The sequence below is a fragment of the Cyanistes caeruleus genome, chromosome 21 (genome assembly GCF_971803275.1).
Source record: "Cyanistes caeruleus chromosome 21, bCyaCae1.hap1.1, whole genome shotgun sequence".
NCBI classification, from domain to species: Eukaryota; Metazoa; Chordata; class Aves; order Passeriformes; family Paridae; genus Cyanistes; species Cyanistes caeruleus.
The window spans coordinates 836,680-853,877 of NC_141721.1; the positions used below are offsets into that span (position 1 = coordinate 836,680).

The window sequence follows — 17,198 nt, forward strand, 5'->3', positions numbered from 1 at the left end:
TGTGTTGGCAGCAGCTACCAAAGAGCTCATGGCCCAAGGCACGGGGAGCAGCTCCATCAGGGCAGCCTGAACCTCCCTGCTGCACTCCCCTCTGCCAGCCCACCTGCTCTGCCAAGCCCCAGGGCTGGAACAATGCATGGATGCACTCTGTGCCACCAGAGCAAGGAGGAACAGCAATCACACAACCCCTGGGTTGGGAGAGATCCCCAAAATCACCGAGTCCAGCCCAGCCCTGGCAGCTCAGCTGAGCCATGGTGGCACCGAGTGCCACATCCAGGCTTTTTTAACACATCCAGGGATGGTGACTGCACCACCTCCCCGGGCAGGCCATTCCAGGGCTTTGTCACCCTTTCTGTAAAATCCTTTTCCCAATGCCCAGCCTGTATTTCCCCTGGCACAGCTTGACACTGTCAGTGGTTCCCTGGGAGCAGAGACCGACCCCAGCCACCTTTCAGGAGGTTGCAGAGAGTGATAAGGCCACCTCTGAGTCTCCTTTTTCCCCTGCAAGTCCTGCTCATTTTCCAACATCTCAATACACGTGTGCAACTCTCTTAAAAATCCACTCATCCAACAGATCCAGCCAGGACAATCCTATCACAAGCACTAAATAAAAGCCCAGTAACATTAGAGCAGTGCCTTTCCCAGGCAGCAGGACGTGACTGAGATAAGAAAGGTGAAGAATGCCGGGAGCCTGGGGAAGGAGCAGCCCCAGGGATGTTTGCTGGAGCGGATCCAGCAGCGTGGCACAGCCCAGCTATCTCCCATGTCATCGCTGGAGCACATCCCAGCCTGTCCCACGCTCCCAGCACAGCCCCAGCAGCACCTTTGTCATCCTGGGAGCTCTCCCCTCATCTCTGCTCCATCTCATGCCTGTGCATGATGCTCATCTCCATCCTGTGCATCATGCTCATCTCCATCCTGTGCATCATGCTCATCTCCATCCTGTGCACCATGCTCATCTCCATCCTGTGCATCATGCTCATCTCCATCCTGTGCCCCATGCTCATCTCCATCCTGTGCACCATGCTCATCTCCATCCTGTGCACCATGCTCATCTCCATCCTGTGCACCATGCTCATCTCCATCCTGTGCACCATGCTCATCTCCATCCTGTGCATCATGCTCATCTCCATCCTGTGCCCCATGCTCATCTCCATCCTGTGCATCATGCTCATCTCCATCCTGTGCATCATGCTCATCTCCATCCTGTGCACCATGCTCATCTCCATCCTGTGCATCATGCTCATCTCCATCCTGTGCCCCATGCTCATCTCCATCCTGTGCACCATGCTCATCTCCATCCTGTGCACCATGCTCATCTCCATCCTGTGCACCATGCTCATCTCCATCCTGTGCATGATGCTCATCTCCATCCTGTGCACCATGCTCATCTCCATCCTGTGCATCATGCTCATCTCCATCCTGTGCATCATGCTCATCTCCATCCCGTGCATCATGCTCATCTCCATCCTGTGCATCATGCTCATCTCCATCCTGTGCATCATGCTCATCTCCATCCCGTGCATCATGCTCATCTCCATCCTGTGCATGATGCTCACATGTGCCACACAACCTGCAGATGCTCAACTCCTCGAAGCAACAGATTTTCCTTCCCACTGAGGCAGCACAAATGAGTTTGTTACGTTGACTGGAGCTGGGTGCAAAGAGCCTGGCTGCATATAAAACACAGCCAGAGCCAGCTGGGCTGAGGGGCTCTCTCTTACTGACCCTTTCTCCATGTTTCCAACACCAATAAAGAAAAACATTTAAAGGTTTCCCATCCTCGAGCCAAAATAGAGCTCTGATTTAGGCATATTACATACTATTCACATTTGGAGTGGGAATTTCCAGGCAAGCACCTGCAGCCAGGTGTTTAAGGGTATTTAGACTCCAATTTCCACCAATTTCAATACAAGTTAAATCATATTTAACTTAAATCACAAGTGCTCTAGAGCTCAGTAAGCGTTTGGACAGCACTCTAGGCACAGTGTGGGACTCTTGGGGTGTCTGTGCAGGGCCAGGAGCTGGACCTGGATGATGCCCATGGCTGGAGCATTGAAAAGAGCACTGGTGTGGCCAGCAGGAGCCAAAATGTTGAGATCCAACATAGAAACGAGTGTTCATCAGCTTCTGTGGTGGAAAACCCTGCCATCCTCCTCGGGATAAAGATGTGAGGCCATCACCCAGGGAAGGACACAGTTCAGCTGGTGGCAGAGGGTGATGGATCAGGACTGAGCCTCTCCCGTGGGATTGCTGGCTCCTCTCAGCACCACACCTGGAACTCCCTGCTGAACCACGCTCATTAACCATCCCCTTTGTGCAGCACTGCATCCATTCACCATCCATCTCAATGTGAAGGAAATGCATTGATCTCCAGGATTTACAATCACAGCCCATCACAGCTGGGTTTATGAGGTGAATCAAGCCTGCACATGCACAAAAAGCGACCCTCTGTGAGCTACACTTATGAAAGACATCCATTTCCTTGGGAGGCCTGGGCAGTGACCACACAACCCTCCTGTGCATTAGTCAGAGCCTGCCAGCCTCCAGCACCATCAGCTTGCCCTGATGGAGATGTTCACAGTGTCACAAAATGAGTTTATTGAATCATTCTTGAATTATTGAATTATTGAATTATTGAATCAGCAGAGCCACGTCCCCTCCTCGCTTCGAACCCACACAGTCCCAGCCATCTCTGCAGGCTCCCAGCCACGGTGGCTTCAACCACAACATTACTGCATTTCTCTGTGAGCACTGCTGGATTACCACAGTTAAGTTCTGTGGCTGGATTTTTAAAGCAGATCATTAATTTTTCTATAAAGAACACATCTAAAACCTTTAGACTGTGACAGAAAGTCTCAACCAAAGACCCAGCATAACCATTTTTATAAATATAAGTGTGTCAGTGCTGGGTCCTGCACTGGGGTCACAGGAACACCCCAGGAACACCCCAGGAACACTCCAGGAACACCCCAGGAACACCCCAGGAACACCCCAGGAACACCCCAGAACACTCCAGGAACACCCCAGGAACACCCCAGGAACACCCCAGGAACACCCCAGAACACTCCAGGAACACCCCAGGAACACCCCAGGAACACCCCAGAACACCCCAGGAACACCCCAGGAACACTCCAGGAACACCTCAGAACACCCCAGGAACACCCCAGGAACACTCCAGGAACACTCCAGAACACTCCAGGAACACCCCAGGAACACCCCAGGAACACTCTAGAACACTCCAGAACACTCCAGGAACACTCTAGAACACTCCAGAACACCCCAGGAACACTCCAGAACACTCCAGGAACACTCTAGAACACCCCAGGAACACTCTAGAACACTCCAGAACACTCCAGAACACTCCAGGAACACCCCAGGAACACTCTAGAACACTCCAGGAACACTCTAGAACACTCCAGAACACCCCAGGAACACCCCAGGAACACCCCAGGTTCGGGCAGAGGGGCTGGAAAATGCCCAGTGGGAAAGGATCTGGGGGGGCATGACCTGAACATCAGCCCAGGTGTGTGCAGGTGACAAAAAGGTGGAAGGTGTTTTACCAGGAGACTCATGTTGGGCACTTCAGGGATTTTGTTTTGGCTGCCTCTGAGCTGAAGGTTTTGGAGCCCTGGCTGTGCCTGCACACACAGAGCAGAGATTTCTCATTTCATACATCATTTACTCCTGCAGCGATTCCACAAAGTCACAACACATCCCTAATACACAGAAGGGGAGAAATCCATTCTTCTCATGATAATGGCTCAGGTTGGAGATCCTCAGCAGAGATTTCTCAGCACAGCAATGCCTCTCACTACAGGATAATCACATGTCCTTAATAGAGAAACACAAGGCAAACCCAGGAAAACACCAACTCCTCGCAGTCAGAGGATCCTGGTTACAACAGGAGCTTTCCCCCAGCTCTCAGCAAGTTATTTAGTGCACAGCTCCAGCCCTAAGTGCAGCCCAATTCCCACTGGAATCTGTCAGTGCTTCCAGAGAAGGAAAGATGCCTGGGGAGGGTCAGTTGTTGCATCATGAAGCTTCCAGACCCCTTTCCATAACCTGGGCAGTTAAACCAGCAGCAGTTAAACCAATCTAAAGACTTATGACACATTTTCAGGCTCAGGTTTGGTTTAAGTGTCCTGCAGGCAGGACTGAGCTGCTTTTCACTTGAGCTCTGCCATCCCTGCAGACAGTGAAGCTCTGCAGGACAGGAACCCCTGGCCCTGTGCTGGAGTATGGAGCTGAAGCACAACTCCAACAGGCAGCAGAATAATGGGGAGAAATATAAATAAATAAATATAAATTAAAAACATAGAAAGTGAGAGTAAGAGATCTAGGAAGGAAAAGGAGGATGATGTGAAGAGTGAAGATGTAAAGGGGAACAGTGCCTGCTGTGACCAGGAGTGCCAGGCTGGGTGAGCCCTGTGCTGGGAATCCACTGGAGCTCCTGGGGAGCAGCAGAGACAAGGGGCAAGCTCAGCTCGATGCCTCACCCACCCCAGCAGTGACTGCACTGAGCCCCAGGGCCTCAGCAAGGTGTAAAACCTCAGCAGGTGAAGCCCCCAGCATCCCTTAGCTGCCAGAAACAGCTCGTGTACTTTGTTATAAACACCTTTCCACAGCTGACACTGTCTGCAGCTGGATCCAAACTGATCCAGCTCTCCTTCGGTCCTGGAGCATTCCTGGGATTCCATGGAAGGGCAAACCCGGGGGCTGAGGCAGCTGATGCAGCACAGGGAGCTCACACTGTGTGAACCCCTCTGTGCCACACCACCCTGCAGAGCCACCAGCACCTCTGTCCTTCCAAAGGGCACCCAACAAACTCATCACAAATCCACAGCTGACCCCCGTTAGGAAGTGCTTTATTAAATTAAAACATCAATCCCAGAAAGAGATGTTTGCTTAACAGACAGAACCGATTTGGAGCCCTTGTGCTGCAGGGCATGAAATAAAATCAAAGTGTGGCAAAGCACAGGGAATTAAGCCATAAAGGGAAAGCAGTGGGAGGGATGCAGGGACCTCTTGCCAAAGGGAAGCTACTAATCACAGCCTTGGTACAGAAAGATCCCAGAAATGCCACATGTAGACAACAAAAACCTCAGCAATTACCAAGGCATACTTGGGCAACAGGTACTAATGACATTTGGAAATCTAAAAAGGCTGATTTTACAGCCCCTGAGTGAGATTTGGTGCAATATCCTGCAATATCCTGCCTTTCCCTGTTTGCTTCTGTACAGAGCTGGCTACATCCTTTACTATTATAAAATACTGGGGTTTTTAAAGAAGGAGATTTTTTTTTTAAACAAGGAGGTTCCAAGATGTTTCCTCTCTCCATTGAGTCAATAAACTTATTTTTTATAAATGTTACTTAAAGCAGGCCACAGGTTTCTTCCAGACTTCACAGATTTGCTGTTCCTAGTGAAGGATGGAAGTTTAGAGGAGCTGAGTCTTGACTCAGACAAACAGAAATGTTATTAAAAAGCAACAGGGGACAGTAATTGCACAGAACAAAGTTGTTAGAGGAGCGCTGATGCCCCGAGGTGCCTGTGAACAGGCTTTTTTCACCTCCTTGTCAGTGCTTAATTTTGAACTTCGTTCCCAGATCCTGCCGAATTCCTGATGGCTTTAACTCAGCATGTGGCTCCAGTGACAGCCACAGGGCAGGTGTTTCCAGGCAAAGACAACCAGACACTTCCCACTAAATATCTGTGCAGGGTGGGCAAAGAAAACTTCTGAGTGCCTTCTGTGCCTGAATGAACAAATCTTCATCTCTGCATGAGCACGATGAGCTCAGACCTGACTGTGCCAGCCAGCAGCTCCAGCCAGCAGCCTGGACACATGTTACAGTCACACACAGGTTATCAGAGTCTGTGTTACAGTCAGACAGGTTATCAGAGTCTGTGTTACAGTCAGACACAGATAATCACAGCCTGTTACAGTCAGACAGGTTATCAGAGCCCATGTTACAGTCAGACACAGGTTATCACTGAGAGAGCCCATGTTACAGTCAGACACAGGTTATCACAGCCTGTTACAGTCAGACACAGGTTATCACAGCCTGTTACAGTCACACACAGGTTATCACAGCCCCTGTTACAGTCAGACACAGGTTATCAGTCTGTGTTACAGTCAGACACAGGTTATCACAGCCTGTGTTACAGTCACACACAGGTTATCACAGCCCATTTTAGAGAACAGGCCACAAAGCCCCCCCGGATGGCACACACAGCTCTGTCTGTCACCTGGCTGTGATGGCACACAGAGCTCCGTGTGTCACCTGGCTGTGATGGCACACACAGCTCCGTGTGTCACCTGGCTGTGATGGCACACACAGCTCCGTGTGTCACCTGGCTGTGATGGCACACACAGCTCCGTGTGTCACCTGGCTGTGATGGCACACACAGCTCCGTGTGTCACCTGGCTGTGATGGCACACACAGCTCCGTGTGTCACCTGGCTGTGATGGCACACACAGCTCTGTGTGTCACCTGGCTGTGATGGCACACACAGCTCCGTGTGTCACCTGGCTGTGATGGCACACACAGCTCTGTGTGTCACCTGGCTGTGATGGCACACACAGCTCTGTGTGTCACCTGGCTGTGATGGCACACACACAGCTCCGTGTGTCACCAGGCTGTGATGGCACACACAGCTCCGTGTGTCACCTGGCTGTGATGGCACACACAGCTCCGTGTGTCACCTGGCTGCAATGGCACACACAGCTCCGTGTGTCACCAGGCTGTGATGGCACACACAGCTCCGTGTGTCACCTGGCTGTGATGGCACACACACAGCTCCGTGTGTCACCTGGCTCTGATGGCACACACAGCTCCGTGTGTCACCTGGCTGTGATGGCACACACACCTCTGTGTGTCACCTGGCTGTGATGGCACACACAGCTCTGTGTGTCACCTGGCTGTGATGGCACACACAGCTCTGTGTGTCACCTGGCTGCAATGGCACACACAGCTCCGTGTGTCACCTGGCTCTGATGGCACACACAGCTCCGTGTCACCTGGCTGTGATGGCACACACAGCTCTGTGTGTCACCTGGCTGTGATGGCACACACAGCTCTGTGTGTCACCTGGCTGTGATGGCACACACACAGCTCCGTGTGTCACCTGGCTGTGATGGCACACACAGCTCCGTGTGTCACCTGGCTGTGATGACACACACACCTCTGTGTGTCACCTGGCTGTGATGGCACACACAGCTCTGTGTGTCACCTGGCTGTGATGGCACACACAGCTCCGTGTGTCACCTGGCTGTGATGGCACACACAGCTCCGTGTGTCACCTGGCTGTGATGGCACACAGAGCTCCGTGTGTCACCTGGCTGCCGGAGCAGGGGTGTGCAGAGCCAGGAGCAGACACACCTCACACACACCTGCTGCTCCAGCCTGGGGCACCCCCAGAGCCCTCTGCAATTCCCCACAGGGCTGTTCCTGCGCTCTGAACATCCCAAACCTCCTGCCCCCCCTCACTTCACTGGGACATTAAAGATTTCCCAGCAGGTGAAGGCAAGGTGACATCCCCAAAAGCCAGGTGTGAACGGTGTCACCTCCCCAGAGTCACAGTGCAGGAGATCCCTGCAGGACAAACGCTCAGCTCCAGGTGAGGGCTCAGCCAGGGGAGCTGACACACACACTTGGAGATGACATAAATAAATCAAGAGCCCCCTCCCAGCTCCCCCTCTCCAGTTAAGTAGGTCACTCTGCCTACTACGGAAATCAGCTCATCTTCAAAGCAGGTTTGCTCCTCTCCTTATCTCCTTAATGTGCGGGAAGTGCAGAGCATTGTCAGAGCAAAGGGTGATTTCAGACCAATTGGATTTATTTCTGTCACAGGTATAAATATGGAAGTGTGTGTGGTTGTCAGAAACACCAAGCTGAGGCACAGAAAGGAAGGACAGCTGGAAGGTTTCTGCCCTCCAGGTACTTCTGAGTGTGGCCCACAGCTACGAGCCCATGTCCCTGGCAGGTAACACAATGCAAATGGAATACAAAGTCTCTCTGTGACCTAACAAGGGGGAAAAAAAAAAATCCCTTGAATTAGACTGAAACAGCTCAAGGGACTCGCATGAGAGAAGCCCAGCTTACATCAATTCCAGCCTGAAAATCAGGCCCTGCCTTTTTATCACGTTAACCTAGCACAGAGCATTGCAATTTGTACTAGCAATTAACAAAGCTCAGGAGCAAAGCCTGATCCTGACCCTGCTGAAAGTTGCAAAGAGCAGAGCTTACACCTGCAGTGATGCAAGCAGAGCTCCTTCCTCAGAAAAATGTACAGGGTGGGCTGCAGGGTCCTAAACCCCACCAGTGATTTCACCAATCCTGGAATGGTTTGGGTTGGGAGGGACCTCAAAGCTCATCCCATCCCACCCCTGCCATGGCAGGGACACCTCCCACTGTCCCAGGTGCTCCAGCCCCAGTGTTCAGCCTGGCCTTGGGCACTGCCAGGGATCCAGGGACAGCCCCAGCTGCTCTGGGAATTCATCCCAGCCCCTGCCCACTCTGCCAGGGAACAATTCCTGCCCAAGATCCCATCCAGCGCTGCCCTCTGGCACTGGGAGCCATTCCCTGTGTCCTGTCCCTCCATCCCTTGTCCCCAGCCCCTCTCCAGCTCTCCTGGAGCCTCTTCAGGCCCTGGCAAGGGGCTCTGAGGTGTCCCTGGAGCTTCTCCTGTCCAGGTGAGCCCCCCCAGCTCTGCCAGCCTGGCTCCACAGGACAGGCAGCATTGAAGGAATGAAATTCCCGAGCTGTGTCCATGTTCCTGCTGCTCTCAGTTCCAGCCCTGCTCACTGGGCAGGTGACAAGGGACACCTGGAGCTCTGCTCCACCCTGCTCAGCTCCCCTGGGGAAGCTCTGGGGCCTGGCAGGATGCAGAGTGCAGGGGATGCAACCAAAGGCAGCAAAAGGAATCCCGGTGCTCACGGGAGGCAAACACTGGAAAAGTTTTATGTAGTAACACCTAAAAAACGAGTCAGAGAAAATGAACCACAAAAAATTGCATTATCACTTGAATGCCCCTATCAGCAATTTTGTTTTAAAAAATAAACTAAAAATCAGCATTTTAAAACTCAAGTGAAAAGGAAGTTCCTTAGACTGGAAAAGCTTTTGCCTCATGCACCTCTGAAGATAATCGCCTGTACAAGCTCCTGACACAGCACATGAGCAAACTTCTCCTGACTCCCAATTGTGCAGCTTCAGCCTGTTCTTTTGCTCCACTGATCCAGGCAGAAGACTCCTGGATCAGCTTTTTCCCCCTCCCCAACTTCTTGAGTTTCAGCTCTTAAGGCTTTAAGCCAAGGCTCAGCATGGAGGTGTGGGAAATGCCAAGGAAGGGGCAGGCAAGGAAGGGGAAAATCTCTCTTGCTGTTTTAATCCTTCTGGAGCAGGGAAGGGGGGGCTGCAGGTCAGGTTCTGCCTCCGAGAGCAGCAGCATTTTGCCCTCTAGACTGCAGAGAGGGAGCCTGGAGCTAAAAGCAGCAGGAAATGAGCTCAGTTCGAGGTACCCACAGCAGGATCACAGCCAGCAGCAGGTCCTGCAGCACATCCCAGCCCTGGCACCACTGCCCCTTCTGCCAAGTCACCCAATCTCTTCACAGGACACCACGTGGACAGAGTGTAGTCCAGCTTTTCACTCACACTCAAACTTCCTCAAGAGTTTAAGGTTTTAGTTCAAGACCTGAGTCCACCCAGCCCCAAAGCTCTGCCCTGGGCCAAGCTCATAAGCCCTGACACTGCCTGGGCACACCTGCCAAAAACTAAATTAAAAAAGCACCCCATGACTGCAATAGGCCTGGAGGCTTCTGAATTTGGAAAGAGCATGATTGATATTAATATGCATGATTTCATAGTAGGCAGAAGTACAGAAAATAGACAGCACTGTGCCTAAAGCCCCAGAATCCACTGGGATTTTGGCAGCACATGCTGGAGAGGACAGTAGCAGCTGTCAAGTCACAGCTGGAGTTGCCTCTGGTGAAGGTGATGGAGAAATGGGATTAAGGAAAAAACCACCACAAAATAAAAGGTAAAATAGGAGGCAAAGGGGCCAGACAGCTGAGCTAACAGGATAGCCTTGCTTGCAGAGCATCCCAAGAGTTCTGAGTTGCTCATTTCATTTTTCCTTCAAGCACGGCCCCAGCCTAACTCACACTTCACCTGTGGGGTGTTTTTACCCCTTGCCTGGCATTCCCAGCTCTGCTGAGCAGGGAAGTCACTCACACAGTGAGGCTGTGATGGGCTCACCCTGGCTGGGTTTTCCAGCAGCTCCCCACCCCTGTGACCCCCAAACCTTGCCCTGAAACCCCACACAAAGGTGAGTGTCCTCACAACATCTGCAGGGCCCTACATGAGCTCACCTGTCCCATCCCACCATCCCTTGGAGCAGCAAAATGGGCCATGAACCAACAAACCACGCTGATCTTTTCACTCCCACAGCCTCCTTGGGAAGCTGCTGCTGCTGCCCAGGCTCTGACCTCTCAAACAGACATTTCCCCTATTATAAAAGTGCCAGAAAACCCTGAGGATTTAAAAAACAAACAGAGCAGTACATCCCAAATCACACAGCAGCCATCCCTGGGCACACCCTCGCTGACTCACAGGAGTTTACAACACAAAACAAAGCTCACAGAAGGTTTCTGTGCTCTCCAGCACTGCTCCTGCTCCTCACCCATTTCTGCTCCTGCTCCTCACCCATTTCTGCTCCTCATCCATTTCTGCTCCTCACCCATTTCTGCTCCTCACCCATTTCTGCTCCTGCTCCTCACCCATTTCTGCTCCTCACCCATTTCTGCTCCTGCTCCTCACCCATTTCTGCTCCCACTGACACAGAAAAGATAATCTGAGGTGAGCTCTCCAAAAGTCACCAATAATATGCAATACTTCATTAAAAAACAAAGTCACCAGCAGTTAGATTGAAACTAAAACAGCTGCAGCATTTAAAACATCTCTTGCAAGTGCAAGCTCCTTTGGAACATCATAATTAGTAAATGGCAAATATTAGGAGTTATGGGAAAAGGGATCATTAAAGCAGACTTTAACAGCCCAGCATCTCCTCCATTCCACGTGCAAAGCCAGTCAGCACACACTGGCAGCATTAAACCCACATTAAGAAAGAAACTGCTTCATTTCTGGAGTTGTAAAAACAAAGGTTAAATATCTGCTTCAGCACAAACCCTGTAATTTTTGCACAGCAATTGTATTGTTTTGCTTTGCACAGCTAATAATACCTGCCCTGCTCTGCTCCCACTCATCTCCTGAGAGAGGCTCACACTGGAATCACCAAACCAGAACGAACTTCCCAGGACTACATCTGCCACTAAGGCTTCTGGAAGTACCTCTCCTTTTAGTTATACTTCATTTATATAATGCAGTGAGTTGAAAATACACTTTATTTTCTTTTGCAGAGAGCCCTTTTCCCACTCCTTGTAACTAAATAAGTAGCTGCACAATGTTCAGATATTCCTGAAGCAAAGCAGAGGTGCCCCCAGGACTGCTGCTCCTTGCCTGGACACCCTATCCCATCTTTCCCAGAAAATATGGAGCAGTTTGATGGTGTTAAACCTGATTTTGACAACATCTGAGCATCTCAGTCCAACTGGAAAAATGATAAACAAAGTAAAGCAGTTTCTCCTGCTGGAAAAGTCTGGGCAGCCTCAGAATAAAATGACAGCAGAGAAGTCTCCACCCAGCCCTGTAGCTGTGGAGTGAATATGGATATCCACATCCAACTTCTTTGGAATTTCTGGAATTGGAGCTGGGTGTTCCTGGATATGCAGAGCTGGACATTCAAGGGAATTCCAGGAGTTTCCAAACAGCTGCACAAATGATGCTGAAGGCCCTCAGTGGGGATGTGATGTCTAAGTTTTATTCCTCCCTGTTCTCTGCAAGGTCTGGGGCTGCTCTCGGATCAAACCGACAGCATCAGTAGGAAGGGAAATTCATGGAAGGAACACAGCACTAATTAGTACTGGGAAGTTGAGTAACTCACAAGGAAAAGACTGGTAAAAGTGTAAAATCCCATTTTACTGCCTAGCCCCCCTCATTTCTGTCAGAGGAGAGATGGAAAAGCCAGTGCTGGTTCAGTGCCTGCTGCAGAGACAGCTCCAGTCAGAGTGAGCTGAGCCCACAGCCCCCGTGCCAGACCCTGCCAGAGGCAGGAGCCACCTCCAGCCTCTCACTCCTGGCAGGGAGGGGACACCGGGAACCCTCTGTGGTCCCTTCCAGCCCAAACCACTCTCTGGGATTCCCTGAGGAGGAGGAAGCACACCCAGCACCTCTCCTGCCCCACTCTGCCTCCAAATACCTTCAAACAACCAAAACTTGTCTGCAAGGTTATCTTTGTTCCCATGTCATTCCCCACATTAAAAGCTCGTCTCTTCCTGACCTTGAGACATCCCTTCAGTACCACAGAAGGAAACATAAATCCCTAAATTACCTATTTCTTCTGATATTATTCTGTGTGACTGCTGGAGCATCACACAAAGCATCAGAGTCAGAGGTGAGCCCCAAGCCTTTGCTGCTGGGTCCTGCTGCCCTCAGTGGTGACACCAGCTCCTCCTGATGACAGCTTCCAGCAGCCTGAAATCCCACATTATGGTGTTTGGGATACACCTAGGGCAGGGCACGGCGGGGTTTACACCAGGCTAATGGTAATTACTGTTATTGTCTTGTCAGTGAAAGAGGAAACACTGAAATCCAACCCAGCAGAGCAGGGGGTTTATGTTCCCAGCTATTTAAAGCACTCAGTGTTCCAGCCCACCTCTCTGAAGGCAGCAAATCCTAAAAACACACAAAGGTCAACAAAAATTTAAAATCCAATAGTGAAATATGAGCGTGCTCTAAAATCCATTAAATGGCTTTTCACTTTTTTATTCTCCTCCTCTGCTTGGTGTTTGTAAAGTGTGATCAAGCAACTGCTTTGGAAGAATTAGCAGTAATTTGGTGCAAACGTGAGTGCCCTCCTGATTTAATTTGAAGTGTAACACAGGCAAAGACCCAGAAAGAGATTCTAATTGTTATTTTAAAATTAACCTTCTCACTTTACCTTTATGCTCTGAGAACAAGCACAGCCACAGCGGGCCATTACCCTGCCCAAAACACTGCACGAGCTAATGAAGATTAAAACTGAGGTTAAATAAATTCTGACAGCAGGTAGGAAACCTTCCTTGGCTCTCTGAGGAAACACCCAGAATAACTCTGGGGCGCTGATGGTGTGTGTTAATCCACTGCTGATTGCTCCAGCCACGGCTTTCTGCTTTCTGCATCAGTGCTTGGACACCAAGGAGCAGCAATCTGCATTTCCAGGATTTCTGCATTTCTGCATTTCCAGGATTTCTGCATTTCCAGGATTTCTGGATTTGCAGGATTTCTGGATTTCCAGGATTTCTGGATTTCTGGATTTCTGGATTTGCAGGATTTCTGGATTTCTGGATTTCTGCATTTCCAGGATTTCTGGATTTCTGGATTTCTGGATTTCTGCATTTCCAGGATTTCTGGATTTCTGGATTTCCAGGATTTCTGGATTTCCAGGATTTCTGCATTTCTGCATTTCCAGGATTTCTGGATTTCCAGGATTTCTGCATTTCTGCATTTCCAGGATTTCTGGATTTGCAGGATTTCTGCATTTCCAGGATTTCTGGATTTCTGAATTTGCAGGATTTCTGGATTTCTGGATTTCTGCATTTCCAGGATTTCTGGATTTCTGGATTTCTGGATTTCCAGGATTTCTGGATTTCCAGGATTTCTGCATTTCTGCATTTCCAGGATTTCTGGATTTCCAGGATTTCTGCATTTCTGCATTTCCAGGATTTCTGGATTTGCAGGATTTCTGCATTTCTGCATCTCCAGGGCCCAGCAGCACAGAAAGGCCCTGCTGTTCCACAGAGGAGGGGGAGCAGAGGAAGTCCTGCATCCCTCCTGGCTGCTGGGGAATGCAGCTCAGGGATGCTCAGCACATGGCAGAGCCCAGCTCCTCCCAGCCTGAGCCTTCCCCTGCCAGAGCCAGGGAGTGCTGGGGACACTCAGACCACAGGCAGGGACAAAAAGGGCTTTAAACTGATGAGGGGCAGAGTTCTGTGGGATATTGGGAAGGAATTCTTCACTCTCACCCTGGCACAGGTGCCCAGAGCAGCTGGGGCTGTCCCTGGATCCCTGGCAGTGCCCAAGGCCAGGCTGGACAGGGTTTGGAGCTCCTGGGACAGTGGGAGCTGTCCCTGCCATGGCTGGGGTGGCACTGGGTGGGCTTTGAGGTCCCTTCAACCCAACCCAGTGTGTGATTCTAAGTCATTTCCACTTGCACATAACAAGAGTAGTAAAGGGGAGAGGGACCAAGGATTCCTCTTCCCTCCCTCCTTCCTGAGCATCCCATGCTGACACCTCACACTGGTGTTTTACTGCTCTGGAATGAAATCCCCATCTGAGGGAAGATGTGCTGACAGCTGTGACACGGCCCCAGAGCTCCAGAGAGCTCTCATTTTCCCTGCCAGCAGGAAGAATGGTGCTCCTGCACAGCAGCCTGGCCTCAGAGCCCAGGGAGGTCCCTCTTTTCCACAAAGCCATGAAAGCAGAGCTCTCGGGTTACTGCGGGAGACGCGGCGATGCCGAAGGAGTTCCCTGTTCCAAGGCAGAACAAGCGCTGGGACACGGCACACAGCCCTTGGCATGGCTCTCTGGGGTGTCAGGGATCAGAGGAATCCCAGGGAGGAATCCCAGGATGGCAGGAGCTGCGATTCATCACAGCCAGCGCCGTGCAAGCCCCAAGCAGCAGATTTTATACAGGAAAATGCAAACTGTGATTTTTATCCAACTCACCAGGAATTCTCCTCCTTTTTCAAGCAAGTTTGCATCTCCCCAAGGAGCCTGCAGCAGAGCCCTGGGCTGCAGCTGGAGCAGGCTGTGATGGCTCAGCACAGCCCTCTCCTCGCAGTTTTACGTCTGTTGCATCATTCCTGCGTTATTTTTAGAGCACCATCGGGGGATGGCAGAATGTGGGTCGATAGCTATTAGATTCATAGGCAGAAATAGCAAGGCTTGTAGCTGTAAGGTGTAAAGCATTCAACAATTTCTAGAACAAATCTGACCATGGGGATTGGGGGCTGGAGAATGCAGTTGTTGTACTCCCAGAACTGTTCAGGAAAAATAATCTCCGTGCTGCTGGATACATTTCTGGAGTTGAATCACTGCTGTTGACTCACAGGAGGGTCAATACTCCGAGCATTCAGCTTCAACAGCCCTTTGCAGACTTGGATAAGGACATCTTACCAAAAATAAGCCTCCCTTTTCAATGTAATCTATCAGCATGCAGAATGCCCTCAGCTCCAGCCATGGCTCAGGCGTGTCTGAGGAGCTGGGACTGGCAGCCTGCCAGCAACATCTGGAGCAGATGTTTCATTTTAGGCAAAGATCAGCGGTGTGAATCACAAAATCAGTGAAACCTCCTTGGTTACCTGGGCAGGCTCATTTCCCTTTGCTGTTAACAGGGGGATTTCTCACAGGCTGCATTTTCTGGTCAGCAGCACTCCTGCTCTCTTGCCAGGGGAGGATAAGGAGGGAGGATGGCCTGGAAGGGAGCAGCAGATCCCCCAAAATCCAGGGACATGGACAGCATGGAAGCTCGTCTCTTCCTGTCCTTGAGACATCCCTTCAGTACTACATAAGGAAACATAAATCCCTAAATTACCTATTTCTTCTGATATTATTCTGTGTATGCCTAAGGCCAGCTTCATCCATCAGTCCTGCCTGCTCGAGGGGGGAGAGCTCCGAGACAGCGAGCACAGGGCTGCTCCTCAGCCATTCCTGCTGCCACCCCAAAGGCTTGGGGTGTCCAGGGGTGTCCAGGGGTGTCCAGGGGTGTCCTGGGGTACCCAGGGGTGTCCAGGGTTACCCAGGGGTATCCAGGGGTGTCCAGGGGTGTCCAGGGGTATCCAGGGCTACCCAGGGGTATCCTGGGGTGTCCAGGGGTGTCCTGGGGTGTCCAGGGGTTTCCAGGGGTATCCAGGGGTATCCTGGGGTGTCCAGGGTTACCCAGGGGTATCCAGGGTTACCCTGGGGTTTCCAGGGATTATCCAGGGGGATCCTGGGGTATTCTGGGGTATCCAGGGGTTTCCAGGGGTATCCAGGGGTTTCCAGGGGTGTCCAGGGGTGTCCAGGGGTATCCAGGGGTGTCCAGGGGTATCCAGGGGTATCCAGGGGTATCCAGGGGTGTCCAGGGGTTTCCAGGGGTATCCAGGGGTGTCCTGGGGTATCCAGGGGTATCCAGGGGTGTCCTGGGGTATCCAGGGGTATCCAGGGGTGTCCAGCATGCTGTGGGAGCCCAGCAGGGCAGAGCACCATGGGCAGTGTTGCCCTCTGGAGTGGCAGCTGGAAAACCCCAGGCACTGAAACATCTCGAGGTGCCCGTGCTCCCCCAAATAAATCCAAGTGTCTCTCCCTGGAGGCACCACAGGACACTCCTGATGCAGCCTGAGGCTCACAAGCAGGACTGTTATAATTACAGCACCTTTCTGGGTGTTTGTATCCCTGGGGAGATATTGCTCACAGCTGCACAGCCAAATGGGCAGTTTATAATGGACCTTTGTGAAGGGCCAGGGGAGGTTCTGCTCCTCCATCCAGGGAGGCCTGAATTAATCTGCAAAACTAAAAACCCACTGTTGGCACTGTCCTGTGGTCACTGCTGGTGCATGCCATGGATCCTGAGCTGTCTCTGCACACCAAATGTGTCACTGCTTTATTACTCATTCATTGTCAACGCCAGGCAATGTTTGGATCATGATGCCAAACAACCATCACACCCCAAAATTATCTTTCAGTTCCTTGTCAGATGGGTTGCAAACTAAATGTCACATTGATGTCTGAGCTTCCAGATGCTCCTAAATGTCTGTCTTAAGCTTCACCTTTTAACTCTATTATTTCTCTGAGAAGTATTTCCTTTATTCATTCCTCGATCAGTATCAAACCCAATTCCCAGGAACCTGATAAGAATAATTTACAGGCAGCAGCTCTCAGGTGCCTTGAGCCTGTGCAGACCTCTCTCCTGCTGTGAGGAAGTTTAGGCTGAGAACTGCTAAAAGCAGGTACTGAATGCATAATTCTCATTATTCCTAATAAAGAATACGGCAACAAGATCTGTTTGGTGTATCCTAAATGCTGAACTGTCAATTTTCATCAGGTTGCTATATAATATTATAGA

At 50.9% G+C, this 17,198-nt stretch overlaps 1 protein-coding gene and 1 long non-coding RNA gene across 3 annotated transcripts in view; one reads left to right on the plus strand and one right to left on the minus strand.

The window, feature by feature from the left end:
- GALNT17 (polypeptide N-acetylgalactosaminyltransferase 17) overlaps positions 1 to 17,198 on the minus strand; it is a 98,013-nt gene that overhangs the window by 74,534 nt on the left and 6,281 nt on the right. The window lies entirely within an intron of this gene.
- On the plus strand, positions 7,224 to 11,695 carry LOC111937632 (uncharacterized). Its single transcript, XR_015278484.1, has 2 exons — positions 7,224 to 7,755; positions 7,853 to 11,695. It is a non-coding gene; the product is annotated as an uncharacterized LOC111937632 (long non-coding RNA).